Here is a 24,969-nt window from a genome sequence, read left to right on the forward strand (position 1 = left end):
ATTCTTTATTTCATTTATTTTTAATTGAGTCCTTATTAAATTTTTCCTTCTTATTGTTTTGGGTTTATTTTGCTCTTTTTATCCAGTGCCTTAAAGTGAAAGGTTAGGTTACTGAATTTAAATCTTTCATCTTGTTTAATAAAAATATTTGCAGGTACACATTTACCTGTGAGCACTGTTTTCTTTTTGTTTTGTTTTGTTTTGTTTTTTTGCATCCTGCATGTTTTAGTATATTTTACTCTATTTTTATTCATCTCCAATTTCCTTGTGTTTTTTTTTGACCAATTATCTATTTAGAAGTGTGCTGACATTGTTTAATTTCTACATACTTGTTAATTTCCAAAAAATTTTTTTAAATTCATTTTAGTGCGGTTGGAGACCATACTTTGTAATACTTATTTTTTTTTTTTAAAGTACTGATGCTTGTTTTATGGCTAATTTATGGTCTGTTGTAAAGAATGTTCCATGTGAACTTGAGAAGATTGGTTTTCTGCTGTTTGGGGGTGAAGTGTTCTTTCTGTGGTATTAGTTGGTTCATAGTGTTGTTCAGTTTACTTCATCTTCTGCCCCCATTATTGAAAGGGGGTTTTTGAAATCTCCAACTCTAATTGTTGAGTTGTCTATTTCTTTATTTAATTATCTCATTTTTGATTCAGGTATTTGGGGGATCTGTTGCTAGGCTCATATATAATTTGTAGTTGTCATATACATCTGGTTGATTATCTCTTTTAAAATTATAAAATGCCCTTCTCTGAAATGCTTTTTAAATGTGCAAAAAATCACATCTGGCCTTAGAACAGATAATCATCATGTTCTTATACAATTGCTAATTTCTGAAATTCTGATCTTAGTCTTATAAATGTCAGTGCTGGGTATGCCTACTAGCTGTGAGTAGCGAATCAGTTTGTAACATATTTATATTTAAAAGTGCCTTGTGGGGATCCCTGGGTGGCTCAGCGGTTTAGAGCCTGCCTTCGGCCCAGGGTGTGATCCTGGAGTCCTGGGATTGAGTCCTGCATCGGGCTTTCTGCATGGAGTCTGCTTCTCCCTCTGCCTCTCTCTCTCTCTCTCTCTCTCTCTCTCTCTGTGGTCGTTGTGAATAAATGAATAAAATCTTTAAAAAAAATAAAAGTGCCTTGTTCTAATTAAATAGGATTCATAAACAAAGATAAATGTTATTTGTTCGATGTAGTAAATGATGTAGAAATGTTTGTGTGGGGCCAAACCACATAGTGAGTGTATAGTTGATTCTTCATCAAGGAACGATTTGTTTTAAGGATTGTGTATGATAGAAGATGATAAAATTTAAAGAATATGAATAAAGAATTCCTCAGTGGGATGGAGTGAGTAGAGGTTTGTGGAGACGAGTAATGTGTGTAGTGGCATGGGAGTGGAAATTTGCAAGCATTATTAGGCATTGGGAAGAATAACCTGAGTGAAATCAAATAGTGATGTGTGGAAACAGTGAGACATAAGGAGGGACGGGATGTAGAATCTTTTTAAAGTAGATACTCATTTCAGCATTTATTGCCACAGTACTGTGAATCTGTCAGGAGAGGAAGTGATTGCTAAAATGGAATAGAGATATGGGTGGAATGCATGAAATTAACATGAGAAGGTGAATTGTTTGAAAAATATACAATATACATAATTCGCATAGACTTATATGAAAGCTTTATATTTCAGAATTTTTATGTTTTCTCAGCTTCAGGATTAAATTGCAGCTATTTTGATTATTTTGTTAAAGTTGAAATAATTATCTGTGCACATTATTAAGCAGAGACCATTTATTGACTGTCTCTATGTGGGATACTAAGTTCTGACATTTAAAATCATTAATTTGGGGTGCATGGGTGGCTCAGTCAGTTAAGCATCCTACTTGATTTCGGCTCAGGTCATGATCTCAGAGTTGAGATTGAGCCCTACATTGGGCTCCGTGCTGGGCATGGAATCTGTTTAGGATTTTCTCTCCCCTTCTGTCTTTCCCTCCCCTCCACCCCATTCATGTTCTCTCTTTCTCTCGCTCTCTCTCTTTCTAAGGAAAAAAAAAAGAAATCAATAATTAGTTATTCTATAAGCATTTGCTCTGTGCCATAATGCAATTTAGATACAGGGGAGTCAGCAGTGGACAAGACAGGAAAAACCTCTCCAGTTATGGAGCTTAACGTTTATTACAGAAGGTAGTCCACAGTAAGTGCACGCATGAACAGGGAAATACCAAATAGTAAGTGATATGAGATGATAAACAAGGAGTATCTGGAGTGTCTGTTAGTAAGGTTGACCACCGAATGTCTCCCTGAGCAAATGGAATCTGAGCGAAACCTGAGAAGTCTGAAGGACCTGGCAGTGTGAAGACCTGGGCTAGACACTTCCTGCGAGACAGAACAAGAGTAAAGCAGTTTCAAGGTAACTAAAAAGAGGCCCGTGTTGCTGAAGTCAAGGGGTCAGAGGGAAGAATTGGAGGACATAAGACAAAGACCTGGGGAGGGTTTTATGCCACGGAATCTCAGATTCTGTTTAAGAATTTTCTCAAAGCTTCCATATGTCATTAGGATAGATGAGTATTTTAATAGACTAAATGCTTTGGTTCTCCCCCTCCCCCTTCACCTCTTATTTATGTACTGAAACCTTAACTAAATGGTATTTGAGGTGAGGTTTTGGAAAGTAATTAGGTTTAGATGAAGTCATAAGAATGGGGCCCCCATGATGGGATTAATATCCTTATAAAAAGAGGAAGAGATACCAGAGCCTTTTCTTGTTCAGCCATATGGAGGACACACAGAGAAGGTGTCTATCAGCAGGCCAGAAGATCTGAGCAGGAACCAGATCTGCTGGCACTTTTATCTTGGGCTTTGAAGACTCCAGAACTATGAAAAGCAAATGTTTTCGTTTAAGCTACCCATTCTTTTTTTTTTTTTTTTAAGCTACCCATTCTGTGGTATATTGTTACAGCAGCATGAGCTGACTACCACAAGTGTACTATAGAGAGATTTAGTGATTTGCTATTGTCAGACAGCAATTAAGTTAGTGATCTCTGACTCTTTGATTCTGATCCTTTCCTCTTAACCAGTGGCTAACATTGCCTGCTTAAGTACTCTTAAAATGTTAAAAATATATTTCTAAATCTTAAATATCCAGACTAAAAGCAATGTCAAAAGAAAGCTGCTCTCAATATCTGTTACATTCCTTACATATTTCTAATAATAGAAATAATATCTATTATTATGGAAATTTTAAATTGTTTTTGAGATTAATCTTTTGCATAGATATATCATTGAAGAGGAAGACATAGGGAAGTAATTCCTGGCTTTTTTTTTTTTTTTAGGGGTTTAACCGAAATGCCATCATTAAAGACTCATTATCATCAACTGAGCAATAAACAAAGAAAATAGTTTCACATTGAATTAGTAAAATGTATTTAATAGAAAAATTGCACTGAACATTTTAATACTAGAAAGATAAGTCTGCCTCTACTGTCTATTAAAATAATAATGTACTTGGGCGATAGATGACGCATATACGTAAAGATAGTTGTACAGAAAAGTATATGAAATGTGTGGATGAATTGTTAAGATGAAACTTGGAGGAACTGAAGAAAGAGAACACATGAGCAGTTGGTAGGTTAGAGAAAACTTTACAATCAGTGGGGCATGGACTCTCTCTTAATGATTAGCTATAGTGAGAGAATAAAGGTAAGAATAGAGTGATGAGTAAAGATGGAGAAATGTAGTAGTGTTGAAAGCAAATGTGTCTCAAGACATAGGGGGAGTTGAGCTTAGAAAGATATATGGAGAGGAGGAAACGAGAGGAGGTTGGCCGCATGAGAGGAAACCACTTCGTGGTGGACTGTGACAGAGAGCATGGAGGATGCTTTATTGTTAAAATATAAAAGACCTGATTCATGTAATAGTTGGTAAGAATGTGATCCACTGTTGGATGGTAAATTCTTAAAAATCCTTAATATGAATGAAGGATTGAAACATTTAAAATCCACATCAGGAGATGCCAGAGTCTTCAAAGCCCAAGATAAAAGTGCCAGCAGATCTGGTTCCTGCTCAGATCTTCTGGCCTGCTGATAGACACCTTCTCTGTGTGTCCTCCATGTGGCTGAACAAGAAAAGGCTCTGGTATCTCTTCCTCTTTTTATAAGGATATTAATCCCATCATGGGGACCCCATTCTTATGACTTCATCTAAACCTAATTACTTTCCAAAACCTCACCTCAAATACCATTTAGTTAAGGTTTCAATACATAAATGGGAGGTGAAGGGGGAGGGGGAGAATCAAAGCATTTAGTCTATTAAAACACTCATCTATCCTAATGACATATGGAAGCTTTGAGAAAATTCTTAAATTCTTAAAATTTAAAATTAAAATTCTTATCTGGCATCACTAGACATCTAGATACATTTTTTTCAAGGACACAAAATAGAAAACAGTCATATTTGTCAAATCCTAGTATTTTGCATGGTGGAAGTTTGTTTTGCAATTAGGAACTGAGTTTTTATTTAGTTGTGTAGAGTGCATACATTAAAGAGTCCTAACGTACCCGTGTGTGTGATGTATATGTGCGTGTGTGTGGATGTGTCTGCACCCATATGCGAATGAGTTTGCATGTGCATGCGTACATCTGTTTGTGTTGAAGGGAGTAGGACTAGGAGAATTTTTTTTTTTTTTAGAAACTCTCATAAAGGGGCATTTGAGGCCACTGCTTATAAAAATCATTGAAATTTACAATTTTGAAAACGACTTCAAATTTCTAGCACATCTTTGCTGAAGTCTCTTAATAGATGATTATTTTAAGTCTTTATTGAGTTGCACAGAAAGACAATTTAGTAACTGGATTTCTACACACATTAAAAGATCACATAATTTCTGTGAAAAGGAAGCAATTGCTCTGGTGATCTCTATTAATTCAAGTTAGTTCTTATGGTATATATTGTTACAATAGGCTTCTTGGGACATTTCAGCATTTATTATAAAAATCTTGAGAGAACCAGTGATAATGATGCAATTACTGTGTGTCAACTGTGTGGTTATTATATATCACTTACAGTCACTTTTTAATTAAAAAGCTCTGAATAATCTGGCATTCAACTGCATACTGTGAATAAGCAGAAGAACTAATTGCAGTAAAATACTCCATATTAGGCTTTAGAGAATACATTGTTATCTGGATCTCTATCTACGTGCCTTTGAAAAGTTTATCTTGGAAAGTTACGGTTGGCACTGCACAGTAAGATGAGGGAAAATCTCTGCACGTACTGATTTTCTCTGGTTGCAGATTTGATTAAAAAGGAAACAAAACACGAGAGCATGGTGTTTGCAAAGTTCCATTAAATGCAAGTGCATGTTATATATATTCTCCTTAAAAACCTCGATGAGTCTCAAGTATAAAAGGATTGTGTTTTAACCAGGAACTGAGCTTTCAGATCTGGCCAGATTACACCACTTAGATGGTCCAGGTCTCTTGTGGAAAACCTTGGAAGCTGAGAGGAGCTGTTAGGGAAAAATGCTGCACCTGATATTTTCAGTTTGAAGGTTGGGACATGAAGGTAACCCACGTTCTATCCTTTTTTCAAAAATTATCTACAGTATAAAAGAACAGCCAGATATAAATCTGTGATCAGATTAGATTACCTAAATCAACACATAATAAGCGGAAGGGCTATTAGCTGGGAGAGCACCAGGGGTTCCTGTGGTAGGAAGCAGAGACCAGACCCCACTGTGGCTTCTCTGAATGAGCCAACTGAGTACCCTTCATGAAAGGGATCGTCGTCAGCTGAGGTGGGAGACCTAAATCTTATGTTTACCAAAGTAGCGGTGGTGTGCAAGAATTGCTGTCGGGGTCATCTCTCTAGACTATATTTAGCTTTGAGGAATACAGACAGTGGCTATAAATATGGAATAATAACAAATAAACCGTATTTGCAAGTAGCAGTCCCTTTCCATACTGGACAGTGAGAAGAAAATGCTTCCTGACTGAAAAGCCTATGATTGCCTAACTTTACTAGGTTAGAAGTAAATGCTGAATAAAATAAAAATAGGATACTTGGTGATAAGTCTGGGCCCTAGTCTTATATCTTTCCCAGAAAAATATACCTTTAAAATAATTGTCTAACGTTCAAAACAAATCCCATCAAAACTAAGTAATCAAAAAGGATAAGATACATATTTTTTAAAAGAAGAAGCAGGAAAGAAAGGACTAAGTGACAAACACTCCAAGAAAATCCTTCCATGGAATGGATGAACCTTATGAACACATTTTTTATTTTGCTTTTCAGAAAATGACGAACTAAGTCTCAAAATGCAGTCTGAAAAAAATAAAGGAAGAGTTTCACTCTTGAAAAACAAAATTATAAGGAATGGGAACATACGAGTAGTTATATCCTTCCCTACCCCTTACCCTATCTAAAGATATGATTAAAGGGGCAGCATGTGGGAGTTTACATGGGAAAAGAGTTATGAAACTGTTTCTAACTGTATTGCTAGTTATATGTATCTGGATGTGTGTTAAAATTCATAGAACTATGTACCAAAAAAGGTGATTTTTAGTTATGATAATTAAAAACACAAATTAAAAAGGGGCAAATAGTCTCAGACACCTAAATATACTTGAATATTAGTTATTTATTCAAGTTTTCAAGACGATTACCTGTATTTTGGTTTCATGTTAAATCCAAATATTTCAGTTTCTTTAGTTGTTGTTGTAAGCAAAATATCTTTTGACCCTGTGTTGGCAAATTGAATTAGAAGTAACTTCAATATATCTGTAACATATTGGAGGTGTCTAAACTATCAAATATATGAGTGATTCTTAGCTAAAGTGCAGTTAAATCGGGAAAACAATTTATTTTTTCTGAGACTATCACTTTACTCCTGAAAGTCTAGCTTAATTACATCTTTGTGGAAAGGTAAATTTTAGAAATTGCCAAGTAAGAGTGCAAAGAATTCTGAAATGTCTTATTATTTAAGACATTAAGGTAATAAAGTCTTAATTTTTTACAGGATTATCCATATGTGTTTTGGAATACGCTAGAATCTTTTTAAGCACTAATTCTTGTTCACTTACTGATTATTTGAACACAATTTAGCTAATATTGACCAATTCTTTTTTTCTTTCCTTTTTAAAAAATATTTATTTATTTGTTTATTTATTTATTTATTTATTCATTCATTCATTCATTCATTCATGAGAGACAGAGAGAGAGAGGCAGAGACAGAGGCAGAGGCAGAGGGAGAAGCAGGTTCCCAGGGAGCCCGATTTGGGACTCAATCCCAGGACCCTGGGATCATGTCCTGAGCCAAAGGCAGATGCTTAACCACTGAGCCACCCAGGTCCCCTTGCATTTTTTTCTTATTACTTTCTAATTATCACTAAAGAAGTCACTAATATATTTTTATGGTACATTAAAAATTGTTCCAAACCCTTACCTTAATGTTTCCTGGTATCAAGTTTACTAGTATTAGCCTGAAAGAATATTCCATTTATTTGTATTTTCATAAAATACAGCTATTTTGTCCAGCATCATTTAAATATTTCCTCTTTTAGGGGTGCTGGGTGGCTCAGTTGCTTAAGTATCTGACTCTTGATAGGGGCTCAGGTTATAATCTCAGCGTCGGTACATGCAGCCCTGCATCGGGTTCCACCCTGGTCATGGAGCGTGCTGAGGATTCTCTCTTTCCCTCTCCCACTGCCTCTGTCCCTCCCGCCAACCACTTGTTTTCTCTTTAAAAAAAAAATAAATAAATATTTCCTCTTTTAAGTGTAATATCTGAAATATTAGTATTTAATCTTAAAAATGTAGGCACTTTAAACTTATATAATTAAAATCCATGCTTTGAACTAATTTAGAAATGATTTTTGAGTTCTGTTTTGGACCATATTCCTTATAAGATAATCATTTTTATTATAGTTTCATAACACCTTTATCACTTAATATATTTGTTGTGTCTGTAGCAGGGAGTTTATGAAAAGCTTTTCTCCAGTCCTGATTTCCACTATCTCTAGTTCTTTAGAGTGTCTCAGATTTTTTTTTCTGTTAGATTATTGTACAGATACATACTTATACATAAACATGTCAGTTCTAATTAGATAAATATATCTCTGAACTATTATGAGCTTTTACGTCTTCATTTCAGTACCTTCAATTGTGAAAAGAAAATCTGACTCTTAAACATACATCTCTAATTGTACCTTTGCTCCTGAGATTCAAATAAATATAATCAGTCATCTACTCATCATTGCCACTTAGATTGCAAATAAACGCTTTTCTTTCTTTCCTCTTTTTGTCTTTCTTTCTTTCTTTCTTTCTTTCTTCTTTCTTTTTCTTCTTTTTCTTTCTTTCTTTCTCTCTTTCTCTCTTTTTCTTTCTTTCTTTCTTTCTTTCTTTCTTTCTTTCTTTCTTCTTTCTTTCTTTTTCTTTCTTCTTTCTTTTCTTCTTTCTACTTTTAAGTAGTAGACTTTATTTTCTGGAGTACTTTTAGGTTCACAGCAAAAATGAGTGGCAAGTAGCAAGGGTTTCCATATATTCCCTTCGCCCGTACTCACTCATGGCCTCTTGTGCCATCAGCATCTGGGACCAGAGCGGTGCATTTGTTACAACTGATGAACTTACACTGATGCATCATTACAGTCCAGACTCCATACTTTACATTGAGGTTTGCTCACTCTTGTACATTGTATAGAGTTTTGACAAATGGTTAGTGACAGGCATCCACCATTATATTTCACAGAAAGTTTCACAAACCCAGTGATCCTCTGTTGGAGCCAGTTTTTCAAGTCAGGAGTTGCTTTGAAAATTTAACACTCATCCCATCCAGAATCTTCTCACCGGTGAGTGCTTATCTCCACCCCTCCCTCCTTTTCCCTGGTTCATTTTCTGAGCTCAGGGGCTTAGAGCACTGCTTTCCCAAATGAACATTTCAAACTGTCCTCAACTAAGTTCTTTATTTTTCCCCTCCCCTCACATCAGTTGTTGTTCATTTCCGAAAATTATACCACCAGCCACCAAAAGCCGCAGCCCCAAATCCTGATGCCATCTGCCATCCCCTCTTTTGGTAGTAGCATCCCAACGGCAGCCCTTGCTAGGTGCTCTACTTCAGAACAACCCAAATCTGACTGTGCTCCACAGTGCCCACTCCTGCAACTCTTAGAAGCAGCCACTGCCAGGGGTCAGCCTCTGCATGGGTCTCTCTTGTTTCCTCCTGACCCTCAAACAGCCAATGAAATATAAAATCTTAGCAACAGCAGATTCTCTTGGTGCCGCTTCATTGACCATTGACCTCAAGCCCCTGGGGCCTTCCTGCCATTTCCCAAATCACTGAGGTCATTTTTGCAACAGGGCTTCTTACTTGTTATTTCTTCCTTTGAAATGCTGTTTTCTTCCTGTGAACAGTTTCCCTATTCACTTGCATTTCCTTCTTCTTCATTTCATTTAGGACTTTGCTCAAGTGCTGCCTCCTCAGCAAAGCTTTCCCAGACTCCATTTCTAAAAAGTGTACCTGTCAATCTGCGTCCCTAAGCCTACTTTATTTTTCTTCCTGGTAATTAACACTGATTCATCTTTTATGTAAGTTCACTTTATTCATTTATTTACTTACTTACTTTTTACTTCTTACTTGACTGTTTCTTCCAAGGCGAGGTAGCTTTGTTTGTTTCTCCTTTTAGGTATAGAACCTAGAACATAGGAGCCTCTTCAAATAAGTTTTCTGGACCAGTGTATCTTGTCGTAAGGTAAGTCAGTCTGAGTACCAACAGTTTACCAAACCAGAAACTGGACTCTCATTTCCCTACCTGTTAGGCTCTGGTCCTTTCTCTGCCGCCGCATCCTTTATGTCAGCTCCAGTAGCCCAGAAATCTGGTAGAGCTAAGTTCAGATGACTATGCATTGCTAAAAGGACACTAGTAACATTCTTTGTAAAATGACTTATAATTCATACTTTTCAGTCATATAATCTAGCATTTTTTTCCAGATAGTATTTAACCTCTTACAATTTCATCTCTGTATTTCAGTGGAATAAAAAGGATTTGTGCAATAATATACTATAAACGTTAGGGGAAAAAACGTCCAAAAATAATAAGGATATTGGTTAACTATCAAATATTGAAGTGATCATGACATACATTATTTATTTATTATTTATTTATTTATTTATTTATTTATTTATTTCTATGTATTTGTTTGCAGTAACTTCAGATTTTAATACTGTAAAATCCAAGAGTTAAGGAAATGAAATATGACTCTATTCAAAGGTGACATACTAGAATAAAATGTATTAATTTATATCCATGGCATTAATTTAGAGAGTGTAAATAAACCGACAGTGACTAAAAATTTAACTCTTTAAGTATCAAACGCTAGGCCTTATTTTTTCCGACATAGCATGGTTCTTGAAACTTCGAAGAAGCTCAAATGAATGTTTGTTAAATGGAAGAATTTCAAATTCTATACTAAAGTTTGGTTTTCTTTTTCTTACATAGTAGCATGTAATTTCAATAAATATAATCCCCACTGTTCTTGAATACCACTTTTCTTTATCCAACTACTATCTAAAGTACCCTAGTTTGCATTTTTTTTTCCTGTAGGTGCTCATTAATTCTGAGCCCTAAGCATTAGGGTTCAAATTAGAAATCAGTAGACAGGGATAATGAATAACATAAGAAATATAAAATCTCTGAATGTCACATTTGTGAGTTTCTTCCCTTTTGCTATTCCTGCCTTTGGATCATGTTCATCTGATAAAATATTTTTATACCTCTAGAGATATTTATAATGTTCAGGACTGGCTTTAACATGGAGGGTGGTAGGAAAAACTGACAGAGCGTGGTTTAAGGAGGGCCATGGTGTCCTTGATATTTTAAAATGTTTCTTCCATCAGCCTGTCAATGTCCAGTTTCTTGGCCATTAAGGAAGATCTCTTTACTTGAATTATGTACTTACCCTATCCCAAAAGCTTATTCCTCTTTATAGCTATTGGCTTGTATGTATTTAGTATTAGGATATGTCTATAGATCTGTTCATATCTTTGAAAAATTGTTTTTTTTTCTGAGTATTGTTTTCTATATTTCTGCCTTCTGCTTAGTGTCCCATGATACACCTTATCATATTATGTATAATTTTGTAGCTATTGATACCCATCATTCTTGTGTACAACTTCCTGTTATCACAAGCAGGGCTACAATGACCATCCCTATACATGTCAGGGTGTTTTTTGGGGCATTTAAACCCATCAGTAATTTGTTAAATCATGGGGTACACTAGGTACCTAACTTTTCTGAGTGATGTCACAGGGATTTGACATCCTTCATTAGGAAATGAAATATGACTCTAATCAAACAAACACTCATTTGAGGTTCTTTGAAGTTTCAAGTCCCATGCTATGTTGGGAAAAATAAGGCCTAGTGTTTGATACTGGAGAGTTAAATATTTAGTCACTGTCAGTTTATTTACACTCTCTAATGAAATTCTAAGGAATTTCATTTCCTTAGAATATACATTCTAGTTTTCATTTTTTCATATCTGAATCTACATTTTTTATCACCTATCTCTCCAATTTCTGATATTTTCTTTTTTTATGGATATTTTCTTTTTTTAATTTTCATTTGAATTAGAATTTCTCCGATTGTTTATAATTAAGTATATTTTCATGACATTTATGCAGCAATTACTATGTTCAAGTACTCTTTAGAACTCTTAATTATAAGTTATATTAATTCAGTTAGCCCCTGTTACAACCCATAATAACTTATGTGTGATCTAGACACTATTTTATCTCAATTACATATATTGGGAACAGGCACAGAGAGGTTCTACATCACACAGCTAATGAATAGTTGAGATAGGATTCAAACCAGGCTTTTTGGTTCCAGGGTCTGTGGTCTTAACCTCCTTTTGATGTGGGCCCTAGCCATTTGGATTTCCATGTATTTCTCACTTTTATCTTTGTTCATTTTTTCTATTGATACTGCGATGCCTCAGTGAACAAAACAGAGAAACTGCTGTCATTGGGGTAGATGGTGAGTGTTGTTGTTGGAAAAAAATAGAAAAACAGAATGGACAATGCCAAGGCATGTGGGTATTTACACTTCTCTATAACATTTGTCAAATAAAGGGCTTCTGATATTGTTGTATTTAAGAAGAAACTTGAAGAAATTGAAGGATAAGCCAGTGGAGTAACTTGAGAAAGACTGTTTGACACAGAAGGAACAGGTGACCAAGGTCACAGGCAGGAGCAGACTTGAGATATTTGAACAAGAAGGTCCAGTGTGGTTGAAACAGACTCTAAGTGATGTAGGGGATGAAGGTAAGCATGAGATTTGGGGGAGGGTGATGGGACAGACTGTATAATATTTAGGTGCATTTATGTAATGTACTGGTTCTGTTTGTCTGCAGAACCGTGATACACACACACGCACACACACACACACACACACATATGTATGAAGAGATTATAAGGAATAAAGAATTTGGCTTACATGTTGAGACTGCAGAGTCATACAATTTGCCATTTGCAAGCTGGAGAACCTGGAAAACCAGTGGTATAATTTAGTCCCAGTCCTAAGGTCTGAGAACCAAGGGAGCAGACTGGTCCAGTCTGGGTCTGAAGGCCCAAATGCTGGAGTCAGGAGCATCAAGGGGGAAATACGTGTGACCCAGCACAATCAAGGAGGAAGGGCCAGATCCTTTCTCTTCTGCCTTTGTTCTATTCAGGTTCTCAGTGGATTGAGGAGGGTAAACCTGTTTCCTAAATTAACTAATTCAAATGCTAATTTCATCCAGAAATACTCTCACACTCGGAAATAATATTCAGCCAAATACCTGTTTCTCTGTGATAGACTGAAGCTGACACATGAAATCAACCGGCACAGAAGTCCTTTGGCTTTTTACTCTGAATAAATTGGGAAGTGGATAGAGTTTTAAGGAGAGAATTGACAGAACCATAGACCTGCAGTGAAGGTAGCACTGCTGGATTAGAGAAAAGACTATATGGCGGTGAGGGTGGGAGCTAGGAGACCAGCTTGGATGATACTGCAGTGATGCAGGAAAGAGATGGTGGTTATGTTCTACTTGGTCACCGTGCAGAATTTTTAATACATTATTGCACACAATTAGCTGAGGTTCTATTTATCATTTCTCATGCATATTTACCTATTAATTAGGCCTATAGGTGGTTTTCGGTTTTCTTGTTTTTGGTAAGGTAACCCTGGCCTGATATTCTGAAGTAAACAGATCTCTCTTACCTTTCCTTTTTACTTATTTTTATTATTTGTACCATCTCATAAAAATGGAATTAAATGTATGTTGAAGGACTACCAGAAATCCCCTAAAATATCATCTGGGCGTGGCATTTGTTTATGCAGAGTAGATTATGACTACCATTTCCATTTCTTCAATATATATATTTTTCAAAATTTTTAGTTCATTCTTATACACTTTTGGCATTTTGTAGTTTTTAAGAAATTGAGTAATTTTATTTTTAAAATAATTGTAACTTCTATTTTTAAAATAACTGTCTTTAAATTTAGTAATTCTATTTTTAAAATAACTGTCCTAAAAAAAATAAATAAATAAAATAACTGTCCTTTTTTCATTCCATTCCTTTATATCTTCTTTTTTTTCCTTATGAAACTTTCCAGAAATTTATTTAACTTATCCATTATTTCAAAGTACCATCTTTTGTTTTCTTGATTGTTTTTTTTTCTCCAATTTATTTACTGCCTTGTACTTTATTATTTTATTTTTACTTATTTCTTTGATGTTCCTCTGTTCCATTTTTCTGGTTGTTGGGTTGAATATGTAATTCATTTCCTTCCTATTTATTTTTTGATAAATAATGTATGCAAAGTATTGAAACTCTTTTTCTGTTTTTTAATTTCTGTGAATAATGTATTCAAAGCTCTATTACTCATCTAAGCACTGCATTAAATATTTGCATAAATTTTCTATGTAATTTATTGTGTATATAAGTGTTTCATACATTTTCTCTTGGTTTCATATTTATCCTTGGATTATTAATATTTTGTTTTGCTAATATTGAGACCTATGTCATTTTAAGCTGTTATTTGGTTATGAATTTCTAATTATATTGTGTTCTTATCATTGAGACGTTAACACTTACATCTCTATATCTCAAGATTTATTTTATATTCTCCATTCTTTGTGTCTTCCTGATATGGTTCAGGGTGAGTTTCTTGATTTCTCTGCTCTCTAATCTATTCTAAGGCTATTGTACTATTTAACTTCTTTACCTAATAATTTATTTCAGTTTTTGTATTTTTCATACTCAGTGACACTACTTGGTCATTTCTGTTACTGGTTATTTTTATTTCATTTATCCCATGTCTTTCTGTATTCCATTAAATTTACTTTTATGCTTATTTAAAGTCTATCTGGCTCATCAGTCCTGCTTATTTTGCCATAGGTTATGTCAAAGCCATAATTGCCCTGGGCTATGTGAAGTAGGCAAGGAACACTTTATTCAGTGCTATGACAATAAGGGAGGAGATCAAACACCCTGTGAACTCACTTCCACTAAAATGAAATGTAGAAGAGATTGTAAGAGCAGGGATGAAGGGAAGGATTTCAGGCCATTGTGTTTGTTAATTATTTTTACCCAAAGAAAAAGTAAATATTCTGGTATCTTAATGACAGGAGACAGTTTTGGAACTTGGACCATGATAGCCTCTGAAGTTAAGCTCTTACCCTCCCACAGAAAATGAGAAATAGAGGCACTGTTATCCTTGATAATTGTATTTCAAAGAAGCATTCCTAAGTCTTTAAAGGAAACATTCTTGGGTTGTAAAACTGACAAAGGAGTTAAAAAAGGACAGATTTATATATCAAAGGGGAAGAGAAAGAACTTAGAATTAAAAGTTTTCTAAAGTAATTCCTCTAAGAATAGAGGAGGTTAGGGCCTGGAGTCAGGAAGAAGCCTGTGTAAGGTTAGTACAAGCTGAGGGAAAGGTGGTGAGGGCGTGTTGGTCAGTTGTTCAGTTTGTTGTCTCTTTCATGATTGTCATGACCCACAAATGTTTGGGTATTTATCGCAAGGAATACAGGTACTTCCAATGTTCTAGAGAGGGGTGAAATCCTAGAGTCTACTTTGTGACTAGTCCACTGACTATAAATGGGTATTGTGGATGAAAAGGAAGGAAAACCTCTGTGAATGAGAAGATGGACTTCTTTTCCATTTTCATTCTCAGAAGTCTTCCCTCTTACCTCCATTTGTGAGAATTGTGCTTTTTCTAAGTGCTACGCTCCACAGTGGAAAAATCTAATCCTTGGCAGTGAGGTACTGGAAAGAGAAGAGAGAGGAGTCGAAGGGGGGATGGTCGGAGTCAACTCATGCTCCTGCTCATTATCCTCTCTCACACGGACCCGAGCTCTGGTTATCGTCATGATGCTACCACTTAAGTAACACCTAGCAAGGGGCAAGGACTACCATTTCTCTTCCCCTATCAGATAGGACAGGCAGTGATCCATCCAGGTCAATAGAGTGGAAAGTCAAAGGAACAGGAAGAAAGATTAATCCAACACTGCCCTCTATCCCAAAATCCAGTCCCTTGCCCTTGAAGCTATTCTTTTCCCACAAAATGGGTCTAACTTTCTTTGTTTCTACAGGTAGCAGTCCCAGTGTATATGTCCTGATCTCCTATATCCCCTAATGATCCTTGCAGATCCCATTATTTTTCTATAGTAAATTCACTTTTCCTCTCATCACAAACATTTTCTTATCTTTTTTCTTTATTCTCCAAAATTCCCACCTCTTGCCCCATATTGTTTTTGCTTGATGACCTTACATCATACTTCATTGAGAAAAATAAAAAATAAAAAAAAATCCATTACACAAGTGCTTCTTTTAACTCTTCCTAGGCAAATCTATATACCAGTGAATGTTGGTGCTGTCTTCATTTCTTGTTCTCTTTTTAGAATAGGAGGAAAACCATTATAAAAGGATGCAAATTGAGAATTTCCTCAATTTTGTCCTTGAGTTTGTGCCCTTGAGTTCTGGAGCACATTTATACTGTCTTCACCTTTTCAGACATCTAGCTCCTTTAAAAAAAAATCTTTCTAAACTCTCTTGGGTCATTAGTCTTTCACTGTGTCATTCTCTTCTCTATACAAATGAGTGCTGCTTACAGAGGAGATGCACGTTAAAGTCCCTGACACAAGGGTTTAATGAATGTGGAATGAATGCATGGATGGATGGATGGAGGGATGGATAGGTGGATGGATGAATGCTTTGATGGGGAATGTGAAAATGATTCTTTATAAATTTGCCAAATTATAAAAACTATGTTGATAAAAAGACCTTAGCATTTAGAGTTATTTATTAAAAATGTCTCTATTTATTTATTAAAAATGTAACTCTATATAAAGTATATTACATATATGATGAGATATTATATGTTGTATTAGGCAAAGAAACTAAGTGGTAAAATTCTGTCTCAGAATCTCTAAGTAACAAAAAACCTTGATTAAGATCCATACATTTTAAGAGAATTAAGATATGTGTTTTTATAGATTATAGATGCAAAAGCTACTAGGAATTTCACTATGGGCAACATCATTTTAATATAAGGGCAGTAAAGGCTGGTCTGTTAACCCATGATCTCCTACGTCCCTGAGAACACAGGGGAAATTATTAGTTCTGTTTCTCATTATTGAGACTATACAAAGTAATGCCCATCTTCTGTAATCCTAGCATAAGGATAACCAAAATACTATAGAAAGGGTATATTTGACTTTGGGCAGTTTTTTGTTGTTGTTATTTTTGGGAGAAGGCAAAAAATACACTGAAAGTAAAGAAAATAAAAAGCAAAGTCAATCAAATTTAATGATCTATTAAGGATTGTAGTTCTTTGCTTACCAACCAGGTACTTGAGCTTCTTGGGAAAAAAAGAAGCATGAAGCCAAAACAATGTTATGAAAAGGTTTGTGGTTAGGATCATTTTTATTGCTCTGTTAATGCTAGATTGGCTGGTGATGTCTTTCAAGGGATTAATTTGAATGAAGGTGCCCAGTGGTTGATGTCTGTATCGCGTAGGCAAACTACTAGCCTGTTCTTCAATTGCCTAATCTCTAATTGCAAAATGTTCTGTGAAGCAAGGCTTTGAACTCTCTTCATCTCACTCTCATTACTTCTTTTTTTTAAGCTTTTTTCTTTCTTTTTTAATAAGGGGAATCAATTAGGAAATGTGGATGATGCTGCTGAGACTGACCTTCTCATTGATAAAATGATGCTTGTAATTTCACACATTGCCAGTTTTAATGAGGAGATAACAGGTTATTTTATTCTGAGTCTTCCTTCCCCCTATTATTTGAGGATTCATTTAGCATGTCCTCTCCTCTGGCCTAGGAGATGCAGGAGCAAACATGAAACTAAACAAAACCAAAATCAAAACCAAACATGCAGGTCTAAGCAATTCAAATTCTGTAGAAGCAATTTACTTCACCTCATTGTGACTGTGTGTTTTTTTTTTCCAAAATAAAATTGGCAGTGCCCTTTGAGTGAGGGCACACTGCCATACCAACAGATGGGCAGGGAAGTAGGTAGCTTAGAGACCATGTTTATTTGTCAGATTTGTTTATAGAGAGTGATGTTTGCAGCCAAGATGGTGAATGTTGCTCTCTCAAAGTTTCCCTGCCTTTGGGAAGACTATTTCTTTTTGAGAGCTGAATGTAATTCAAAAACACAAAATAAATCTCTGGTTCATGGTCAGACTCAAGAAAACATAGACTAAGTGAATCACTTTTTTTAGTGGAATAGTATTACGATGAATTATTGCATGACTGTCTCCTATAGGGAACTGCCACCAAATCTTTTTATAAAATAATCTTTGAAAAAACAAAGATAGGTTTTCAGTAAGTTAAGGCTAAAAATTAAGGCCTTATGAAATCATGGTGTATTTGCTCAATAGTGCATTATTAAATCATTTGGAATTCTTTCTCAGCTGCCTATGGGAGTGAAAACTGTAAGATACAGTCTAGTTCCCTTCCCTTGCATATGTGGCTGTCCAGTTTTGCCACCACTATTGAGGAGACTACTCTTTCCTCATATTCTTGTCTCTTTTGTCATAAATTGATTGGCCATATATGCATGGGTTTGTTTTTGGGCTCTCTAGTCTTTTCCACTGATCCATACCATACTGTTTTGATTACGGTAGCTTTGTGATATAGTTTGGAATCAGGAAGTGTGGTGCTTCTAGTTTTATTCTTTTTTTTTTTTCAAGATTGTTTTGGCCACTAAGGATCCTTTGTGCTTCCATAAAAAATTCAGATTTTTTTCTCTTTCTGTGAAAAATGCAAGAATTTTGAAAGCAATTCATTGAATACTTTGAGTATTAGGGATATTATTTTATATTTTTAGAATATTAATCTTTCCAGTTCATGGGCATAGAATATCTTTCCATTTATATGATTTCTCTTTTTTTTAATATTTTTTTCTTTATTTATTTATGATAGTCACCGAGAGAGAGAGAGATCAGAGAGAGAGAGAGGCAGAGACACAGGCAGAGGGAGAAGCAGGCTCCATGCACTGGGAGCCCGACATGGGATTCGATCCCGGGTCTCCAGGATCGCGCCCTGGGCCAAAGGCAGGCGCCAAACCACTGCGCCACTCAGGGATCCCTGATTTCTCTTTTCTTTCATCAGTGTCTTATGGTTTTCAGTACAGATCTTTCACCTCTTTTATTAAATTTATTTCTTAAGTGCCTTATTCTTTTGATGCTATTGTAAATGGGGTGTTTTTAATTTCTCTTTCTGATGGCTTGTTGGAGTATAGAAACACAACTGATTTTTGTACATTGATTTTGTATCCAACAAATTTACTGATTTCATTTCTTAGTTCTAAAAGTGTTTTGGTGGAGTCCTTAGGATTTTCTACATGTAATATCATGTCATTTAAGTAGAGACGATTTTACTTCTTTCTTTCTTATTTGGATGCCTTTTATTTCCATTTCTTACCTTATTGCTCACTGGGATTTCCAATATTATGTTGAATAAAAGTGGAGAGAGTGGGCATTTCTGTCTTGTTCCTGATTTTAAAGGAGGACTTTCAGCATTTCACTGTTGAGATGTTATCTGTGAACTTGCTATATGTGGCCTTTATTATGTTAAGGTGTGTTCCCTCTATACTCTGTTGAGAGTTTTTATGAAGACACTTTGGTGAATTTTGTGAAATGCTTTTTCTGCATTTCTTGAGATGTTGATATGATTTTGTCCTTCATTTTGTTCATGTGGTTTATCATATTTATTCATTTGCAGTTGTTGAACCCCCATTCCATCCCAGGAATAAATCCCACTTGATCATGGTATATGACCCTTGCATGCATTGTTAAATTTGGTTGGTAATAATTTGTTGAGGACTTTTGAATCTGTGTTCTTCAGGGATATTGTCCTGTAATTTTTTTTTTTTTTCTTGTGATGTCCTTGTCTGGATTTGGTATAAGGGCAATGCTGGCCTAGTTAAGTGAGTTTGGAAGTATTTCTTCTATTCTCTTTTTGAAAGAGTTTGCGATGGATTGGTGTTAGTTCTTCTTTAAATATTTGGTAGAATTCAGCAGTGAAGCCATCTGGTCTTGAACTTTTCTTTGTTGGGAAGTTTTTGATTAGTGATTCATCTTTATACTTTTAGCACTAAGTTTGTTCAGATTTTCTATTTTTCATGACTATGTCTTGGTGGTTTGTATATGCCTAGGAATTTATACATTTCTTGCAGGTTGTCCAATTGGACGGTGTATAATTGTTCATTAAAGTTTCTTATGATCTTAGTATTTCTGTGGTATCAGTTATAATATCTCTTTTTTCATTTATAATTTTGTTTTTGACCTCCTTTGTTTCTCGGTAAGTCTAGCTAGAGGTTTCTGTATTTTGTTAATCTTTAAAAGAAAACAACAGCCTTCAGTTTCATTGATTTTTTTAATTGTCTTTTTGTCTGTATTTCATTTCATTTATTTCTGCTGTGATCTTTGTTATTTCCTTCCTTCTGCTAACTTTGGGCTTTACTTTTTCTTCTTTTTCTAGTCACTTGAGGGATAAAGTTGGGTTATTTATTTGAGATCTTTCTTTTTCTTGATGTAGGTGTTAATATAAGCCTCCCTTTTAGAACTGCTTGTGCTCTATTCTATAGATTTTGGGAAGTTGTGTTCCTTTTTTTCTTTTTTTTTTTTCAAGAGATTTTCTTCTTTTTCTTTGATTCCTTCTTTGACCCACTGGTTGTTCAGGAGCTTGCTGTTTAATTTCCACATATTTGTGAATTGTCCAGTTTACTTCTTATAATTGATTTCTAGTTTCGTACTATTGTGGTCTGAAAAAAATGTTTGATGTAATTTCAATCTTCGTAAATTTATTATGACTTATTTTATGGACTGATACGTGATCTATCCTGGGAAATGTTCCATGTGCACTTAAGAAGAATGTGTCTTCTGCTTACTGTTGGATAGAATGTTCTGTTTATGTCTGTTAGGGGTCATTTGATACAATATGTAACTTAAGTTTAATGTTTCCTTACTAATTTTCTGTCTGGATAATCTATCTTTTGCTGAAAGTGGCATCTGGAAGTTTCCTGTTTTTATTGCATTGCTATGTATTTCTCCCTTCAGATCTGTTAACATTTGCTTTATATATTTAGGTGCTTGTATTTTGGATATGTAAATATTTATAATTATGTCCTCTTGATGAACTGACCCCTTTATAATTATATAATGACCTTCTTTGTCTTTTGTAGCACTCTTTGACTTTAACTGTTGACTTTCAGAGCTAGATGTTTGGGAGCTTTTCCCTCCAGTCATAGTCTTGAAAGTTGAGGTGCTAGATGTTGGACCCAAACCCTTTACTCCTCAGGGAGAAGTTAGGAGTTGGGAGTTCCTTCTTGATAGTTTAGCCCTGTGTTGGGGTTTATGGTAAGACTTTGTCTCAGCCTTTCCCACCTGTTTCTATTGGAGAATTTGTCATTTGTCTGATATGTAGGAGTTGCTCAGCTGTTTTCTGGATCTCTTTCACAGGGATTTCTCTGTCTATAGCCATACATGGATGCACCATGAGAACAAGAGAGCTCATGAGCCCTGAATATGTCAGGGAAACTCTTTTAAAAAGCAGAATTACTTTATGGTAGTTTTATTGATTGACCAAATGTATGCCACCAAAATATTACCAGCCATGGCATTACTTTTAAAAAAATCATCACTTGCTTTCTTTAGGAGACATCATTTGTATTTCTTTGTAGAGGGGAAAAAGTAAAACATACAAGCTGAAATTTTTGTCAGAATGATACATGGAATTATCCTTTTTTTTTTTTCCAAGTCCCAAACTTTTATTTTAGCATTTATGGCTGCTAAGTCAGTATTCACTGTGTCAGCAATAGGTGCAGATATTCTTTAAGATTAATGGGGTATGGCTATATTTTTGGTGGTTTCTGTGTGGCAACTACACAAGCATTGATATTGTCCTGACGAAGTTGCTGTAGTGTAATAAAGAGATACGGAGCTCCTGGGAGGATGTGCTTGGCTGTCTTTTCTACCTTATTTCTATGCATATTTTTTCTTGCACTGTTCTCTTTCTTATCTCAACCACTTCCTGCCATAATATTCCCCTTATTATATAAACTAGAGATACCCTTTTTCTCCTTTATCATGTAGCATTTCAGATTGAGTTGTGCTCTTTCAGATTGGCCGATGCAATAGTACAAGTAAAGGTATTTATTTCTCTTTCATACATATTAAGGGACAATTTCTTGTTCCTCTTGTTTGATGACACTTGCTAGTTTATTTGGTGAATGTTTATGGGATTTGGGATTCATTATGGAGGAAATTAATTTGAGGAGAAGATTGAAAAAGTAAATAACTTGAGCCAAGGACCAGTAAGTTATGCTTGACCAGGTTCTCTTGTTTTGTTTTGCTTCAAGTATACTTTGATTTAAATCCATTTTGACTCTTGCTCACTGGGAAATTTGGGCTGATTGCTTAACTTTGTATGCTCAAATTTTTTGATCTGTAAAGTGAAGTAAAGCCTATAAACTGTTCAACATAGTATCTTGCGTGCATTAGATATATAATAAATGCCAGTTCTGTTTACCCTGTTCATGCAAATTTCAAGGTAATCCATGCCTCTCAATGGCAGGGAGCAGGACTTGCTCTTTATCAAATCTTTCATCTTTGTAGAAACATACATCCTTATATAGGCTTTATTTTGTGTATACCTAGTAAATGAACCTATATAAAAGCTTACTGAATCAATAGACATAAAGGTATTCGATTCATGGTGTTTGCTTTCTTCAGACATCTAAAGATCATGGTATTGAGATATCTTCAATTAAAAGAAAAGGAAAGGCAAAATGTTCTCCATTTCTCTGATACTGATATTATGGTTTCTTGTAATCAAGCTCACTTAAGTGATTTGAACTTAAATTTTATATTTATATTAATAATAGAGAATGAATTCTTCAGCTATATTATACTACTTTAAAGATGATAATTCAGACAATCTACAGAAAATTATTGATCATATATTATGTGTCTTGTATTGAATTAGGTGGCATAACCCTTTAACTTATATTCTAGAGAAGGGGACATTTTACATAAAGCAAGAGCAAATCTGATGATGTAGACATCAGCCTTCCGACCACAAAATTGCTTTTCTATTATTAACTCTGCCCTTGAGGAAGTCTGTTAATGTTTTGAGTCTCCTTTCCTCATATCTCCAATAAGAATAACAACTACTTTTTAACTTGCAGCAGGTTTAAATGTAAAAAGGAATGAGACAATGAGGTGATACCACTGTGAAAACTACTAACTACTGTACAAGCACATGCTTTTGTCTAGGCCAGAGATACAGTCTTAGAGAAGGGGAAGAAGTGATTGAACACTCAGAGCACTGAGACTTGGGAAGCCAAAGAGAGGATTAGGCCTGATGTCCCCTGCTCTTCCAGAAGGTCACGAGTAGGTAGCTGAGAGCAAAGGTGTTTGTCTCCATGCCGGGAGGAGGGGACACGGTTCTAGAGTACCTTTACTTGACTATGTGAAAGAGGTAGCCTAAGGTGGATTGGGCTCAACTCTTCTCCATATGGGAGAGAGATTTAGGTTGCTGAGAGCAGCATCATATTTAGAAATTCAAAGCATATTTATGATGACACTTCAGGAAAGGAAGAAACAATCTAGTCCATGTTTTGATGGAACATGGAGTAGAAATACAAATATTACATAGTGTTAATTAGAAGCTGAGGACATAGAAGTGAATCTAGCCTGTGTGTTGCTGGCATCGGGCTTATAGCAGAAGCAGCAGCTGCTTCGGTCTGTGGGGATCCCTCTAGGTCACTGGAATTCTTGGTGATGTCCCAATGAGCTCTTCCAACCCTGTGGGTGAATCATTTAATTTTAACCTGATCCCTGGAGCCTGGCCCATTGCCTTTGATCAACCAACCATCACTTGGCAGCCCTCATTTGACTTTGTTGCCTGTTGGGCACCTTCCTGTGTTATTTACTTTCTATGTCATGGGCTTGATTTGCTGGCATACACGCTGCTCAGCATACTCTCTGGATATGGTGTCCTCGCCTCAAATAAGGATATCTATAAATTTGGCTGACAACATTTTCAGTTTAGAGATCAAGTGTCTCTGAAAGAGGAGGAGACAGGTAATTGTCATCACTGGGTAGCAAATGAGCACTTTTAGACAAAGCTAACAGTTCCTTTGGCACCATGTAAAAGTACTGAGAAAAGCCGGCCAGGTAATAATGCAACTCACTGCACCTGAGTAGCTAAAAAATTGATGGCTTGTGAAAGGACCTGTATGTCATTTAGTTCTCAGAAATGCCAGTTTGGATACGTAGCTATTTCTTATAAACTTATGAAGCTTATCTTCTTTTTCTATTTGTTTTTTTCTTCCTCCTTCTTTCCTTCCTTATCCTCTCTTCTTTCTTTCCTTCCTTCTTTCCCTCCCTCCCCTTCCATCCATCCCTCTCTTCTATCTTTTCCCTTCCTTCCTTCCTTCCTTCCTTCCTTCTCTCTCTCTCTCTCTCTCTCTCTCTCTCTCTCTCTCTCTCTGTCTCGTATGTGTGAAAGAGCAGTGGACAAGTTAAATGATGCCTGTAGAGACTTGCATATATATATACATATATGTGTGTATATATAGTGCATATTAGGTCAAATATAAATATATATGTTTAACTGAAATTTTATATACATTGATACCAACTCCCCATTATCTTCTCCTCACAATTGGCAGCCAACATTCTATTCTTTGGTTCTGCGACTTTTTAGATACCTGATGTAAGTGAAGTCATGCAATATTTGCCCTTCTGCAACTGCCATGTTTTCACCAAGCATAATGTCTTCAAGCTTTATACATATTGTTGCAATATGGCAAGATTTCCTTCTTTTCCTAAGGCTACATAATATTTTACCGAATGCATATGCCACACTTTTTTAGTCTTTTTTTTTTTTTTCAAAAATATGGAATGCTTCACGAATTTGCGTGTCATCCTTGTGCAGGGGCCATGCTAATCTTCTCTGTATCGTTCCAATTTTAGTATATGTGCTGCCGAAGCGAGCACTGCCACACTTTTTTAAATTCATATAAGTGAATTTTTAATTCACATCTTAGCTATTATGAATAGCACCTCAATGAACACAAGGGTAATGTCTCTTCAAGGTTATGATTTTACTTCCTTTGGATACTCAGAAGTGCATTGGTTCTTTTCATGTGGTAGTTCTATTTTTAATTTTTGAGGAAAAATTACTATAGAAAAAATACTATTTTTCATATTGGCTGCACCATCATTTCTGTCAACAGTATGCAAGGGTTCCAATTTTTGCACATCCTAGCCAACATTTATTTATTTTTAATAATAGCCATCCCAACAGGTGTGAGGTATTATCATGGTTTTGATTTATATTTTTGTGATGATTAGTGACGTGAAGCATCTTTTCATATACTTGTAGGCCATTTGTGTGTCTTCTTTGAAGAATTGTA

General features: G+C 35.5%; 1 non-coding gene across 1 annotated transcript; it reads right to left on the reverse strand.

The window, feature by feature from the left end:
* Positions 1 to 24,443: 24,443 nt before the first annotated feature.
* LOC112929914 (U6 spliceosomal RNA) lies at positions 24,444 to 24,550 on the reverse strand. Its single transcript, XR_003237012.1, has one exon. It is a non-coding gene; the product is annotated as a U6 spliceosomal RNA (small nuclear RNA).
* Between the last annotated feature and the right edge of the window lie 419 nt (positions 24,551 to 24,969).

This window comes from Vulpes vulpes, chromosome 7 (genome assembly GCF_048418805.1).
Source record: "Vulpes vulpes isolate BD-2025 chromosome 7, VulVul3, whole genome shotgun sequence".
NCBI lineage: Eukaryota > Metazoa > Chordata > Mammalia > Carnivora > Canidae > Vulpes > Vulpes vulpes.